Below are 4,187 nucleotides of genomic sequence, written 5' to 3'. Positions count from 1 at the left end.
AACGTGACAATAAGTTTTTTTTAAATATTAATTTTAAAATATTTATATGAAGACATTTTGTCCAAATTATGATGGTAGTACATGAAAATATCGCAAATGATATTGTTAGGGATCTTGTGCAGACTAAAGTTCTATGTCCTCTCTAGAAAAGGCACAGTAATATCACATCAGAATTGGCCAATGAGTTTATGGCGGGCCCTTGATCGTATTATGTTTTATTAATAGTTTAAATAAAATGTGAAGTGTACCAACAAATGTGAAATTCCACACCATCATCAAGAGGCACATACCTCATTTTCATAACATTGATAATTGTCCTGCAAGATGCTATTCTAATTATAAAAACATTAAACGTGGTAAGAAGTCGCAGTCCTTACGCCAGAACGGAGAGTGGAGTTTGCTTTTACAGAAAATGGGTTTTGATTTTCAACGTTAGTACTTGAGAGACTGCTCTACAAAATTGGGCTGTGTTTCCGCGTGGGACGGTGGACTTGATTGATTCCCATGCTCTAGTCAACGCTCGTGAAGCTACGTTGCCGTTCACAAAAGATAAAAATGAAGGTACAGTTACAGAGGCATTTCAAGCGGATTCACAAAATCTACTATTTTGGCGATTAGCAATCACGCTAATGAAACTTCAAGGTGTTTGTCAATTTTAGGGGCTCCCCTACTTTAATCTATGTTTATAAAATGGAAATCAGTCACCGGATAACATTATATCAAGGCTCTCATTTGCCAAATCTTTGTAAACGAGCAGATCTCTCTGATCCCTCTACGGAACAGCTTAGTAGGTTCACAAGATTTCGATGTCGAATATAGCCCACAGGCATAACTTCATTCAGAAATTCTTTCTTTCCTTGCATAGAATGTAACGATACGATAGATCTTTTGACTGCTATTTCTCTTCCATCTGGAGTAGTAACCTCACAGATTCAAAGTGTAAAGTCCTAATCGAATATATGTATGATGGTCTGCTGCAAATTAGTCGGGGAGACGAACACACGACCAATGCTACGTTTGCCCTCGCGCTCCACAAAATTGTGGGAATTTCGTTGGTGGCAGGTATGGGTTCGTTTTATGCTTCATTCATGTTATCAAAAATATAGCTTCATCGCTCAACTGGATTACGCAGTATTATAGAGTGAGTATGATATCTAGAACTGGATTACACAGTATTATAGAGTGAGTATTCTTTCGCTTGAACGGTCTGTAATGGAACGTTTTTATGCCCGCCCAGTTATTTTAACTTCTTTTTCAAAATATTTTTGATCATTGTTGAAAATTAATACTCACCACAGATATTATTTAACTGATCACTTATCAAAAGCTTGTGAGGTTTCTTATGTACCCCGTGAATTATTTTGATTATAACCGAGGAAGACTCGCTTATTACGTAGGGTCAGCCAATAGTTTTTACCAGGAAACATTGACAGTTGCAACAGAAAGTGTCCCGGATGAAAACAATATTGCAAAGGGAGGATTTGGCCCGTATACAAGGTATTAGCGCTTACTTTATAATATCATTTATTCTGATAGTCTAGCAGGTAAACTGTTCATTGTACAAGCTTTGGATGTAGTATAAAAGACAATATTCAAGCTAATTACTTTTAACCTCTCAGGGTATTACTCCAAGCAGTCGCTAAGTTGCCGCACTAGAAGAGCTATCCTTGCTATCTATGCAAGGAAAGAAAGAATTTTGAATGGATTTAAGCTTGTGGGCGAAATTGACATTGAAATCTTGTGAACTTACTAGCCTGTTGCATGTATGAGCATTTAGCTAATAAGGACCTCCAAAAAAAAGACCTGGTGATTTCCATTTTATTTTATAAATACTCGTTTTGATGTTCAAATATACCTAGTTTTAGTAATAATAATTTTGAGTATATTATGTTATATCATGTAATGTGGAAACAGAGGTAACTAAAAGCAAGTAAACATTTTGTTTTTGCATTATAACGGGTACATTCTAATTCTTATTTGTTTTATTTTGTAAATCTCAATAAGATTGTAATAATGTGTTGTTTAAAATAAATAGTTAATCTAAATATGGTCGATATAAATGGATAAATTAATATCATTTAAAAATTCTTCCTTCTTTAAATACACGTTAAAAACTATTCCTATTCCTTATACACAATTGACTGAACAATATTTTATTTTGGAAGACTTACTTTATCCTGCAACTGCTTCACATACTTTATGGCATCACCAAGCCCAGAGGCTTTCTACTCTGCATTAATTTCCCATTTAAAGCTTGATAGGTAGATGTTTAAGAAAAGAGAAAATTACACTGCTAACTGTGTTTTCTTATCTACGGTGTCAAAGTCATAATTATAAACCTATCTATGTAAACAAAGAATAAATTCTTCTAATTGACTGAACAATATTTTGGAAGCCTTACTTTATCCTGCAGCTGCTTCACATACTTTATGGCATCACCAAGCCCAGAGGCTTTCTACTATGCATTAATTTCCCACTTAAAGCTTGATATATAGATGTTTAAGAAAAAGAAAATTACACTGCTAGCTGTGTTTCCTTATCTACTGTGTCAAAGTCATAATTATAAATATATATATATATATATATAAACAAAGAATAAATTCTTCTAACATCAAAATTATGAGTGCTTAAGCAATAAAATATAGATGGGCTGTTTTAATATCAAGAACGTCTAAATCACTTTGAAACATATAATTTCTTCTGCCGAATTATTCATATGATATCATAAACGCTATAAATTAATTAATAAACAAAATAGGAATTATTTAATAAATAAAATAGGAATTAAGTAATAAAATTATTTATTTTCATAGAAATCTTGTGTGCCATCCGTGAGCAACTATGCTTGATATTAAATAAGTTCACAGGAAATAATATTTTAATTAAACATGTTAGTATATTTGCATCTGTTAATTATGTGTGCCTTTTTATGACTTTTCAACATGGCTATTTCAATGGAAGAGGTTGGATGAGAGATTCTTTTAACTTAATTCATACTTCATTGGATTTTTGTTGGAGAATCTAATTCTAACTATAATTTTAATTATTTGTTAGGTGTCAGAATAATATATTTAAGTATTTTATTCTACTTTCAGTTAATATAGTTTAGTTCAATTTCAGTTGGTTCAATATAATTTTATTTAGCTGATTAATAATATTAAGAAAAATAATCTTAATCTCTACTCTATGTTTCCTCTTTTTTTTCTTTAGCATGATATGAGAGCCTGGGCTGTTTAACACTCACTCCATGAGAGCATAAGAATCTTTGAGAGATCAACAGAAATTTAAAAAGCCTCCTACTAAAAACAACAGAGAGAAATTAGGTTCCGAAGAAAGAAACTGAGATTTTATTTAAGAAAATAAAAATTGAGTGCCCAACGCACCCAAAACTCAAAAAAAAGAAAGTGACTCAATGTTGATATAATAATTTCAACTGCAGCATTATTTTACCCTTTCTATGCGATTAGATCGCCGATCCAAAATCGCATGCATGCACCTACCTCCGTTTGTTCACTTGATTTCTTCGATTGCGATGGTGCGTGCGAAACCAAATGCGATTTCGGCATGCATGCACCTACCTCCGTTTGTTCACTTGATTTCTTCGATTGCGATGGTGCGTGCGAAACCAAATGCGATTTCGCAATGCGATCAAATCGCAAATCGCATAATTTCAAATGGTTGAAGTACATGCTTGCAGAAAATGAATTTGACGTGAAGTAAAAATTTCATTTACCGCCAGTTTTGTCAGTAAAACAATAAATATAATTTACTTTGGGTTGGTAAGTTTTGGTAAAGATTTTAATTTTATTATTTTCTATTAGCGGGAGTATGGGCACAAGTAAAAGTTGGTAAAACCATTTAAATTTTATTGTTTTTCTTTTGGTTGTCATATATATATGTAATGTTTTTTGAGAAAAATCTATGTGTAATTTCCACACAGCAGTGTGTTGATCTCTCCAGCAGAGAGAGAAGTTTTTTTTAATGCAGCAGCGTGTGAATGTAATAAAATTTTACACACCAGTGTAATCTTTGTTTTGTGCAAGCTGAGACAGAGAAATTTTCTGGTGAGAAGATTTTTTTTTGTATGGAACTGGAAGTTCTTGGTGAATCCCTCTGTTACGAGGACTTTTGTAACAGCAATCTTTTAAATGAATACAAGTTTTATGTGTGTGTGGGGGTAAAGCTCT

At 32.9% G+C, this 4,187-nt stretch overlaps 1 long non-coding RNA gene across 2 annotated transcripts; it reads left to right on the top strand.

The window, feature by feature from the left end:
- The first annotated feature begins 654 nt into the window (after positions 1 to 654).
- On the top strand, positions 655 to 2,579 carry LOC149152668 (uncharacterized). Of its 2 annotated transcripts, none has more exons than XR_016262555.1 (3): positions 655 to 1,062; positions 1,404 to 1,497; positions 1,620 to 2,579. It is a non-coding gene; the product is annotated as an uncharacterized LOC149152668 (long non-coding RNA). The 2 variants fall into 2 exon arrangements; XR_016262554.1 differs by having other exon boundaries at positions 686 to 1,062; positions 1,398 to 1,497.
- The last annotated feature ends 1,608 nt before the right edge of the window (positions 2,580 to 4,187 follow it).

The sequence above is a fragment of the Pinus tabuliformis genome, chromosome 9, assembly GCF_031772625.1.
Source record: "Pinus tabuliformis cultivar Carrire ecotype Pingquan chromosome 9, CPIR1, whole genome shotgun sequence".
Taxonomy (NCBI): Eukaryota; Viridiplantae; Streptophyta; class Pinopsida; order Pinales; family Pinaceae; genus Pinus; species Pinus tabuliformis.
The sequence above is the reverse complement of the archived record's forward strand: the minus strand, read 5'-3'. Positions and strand labels throughout refer to the sequence as shown.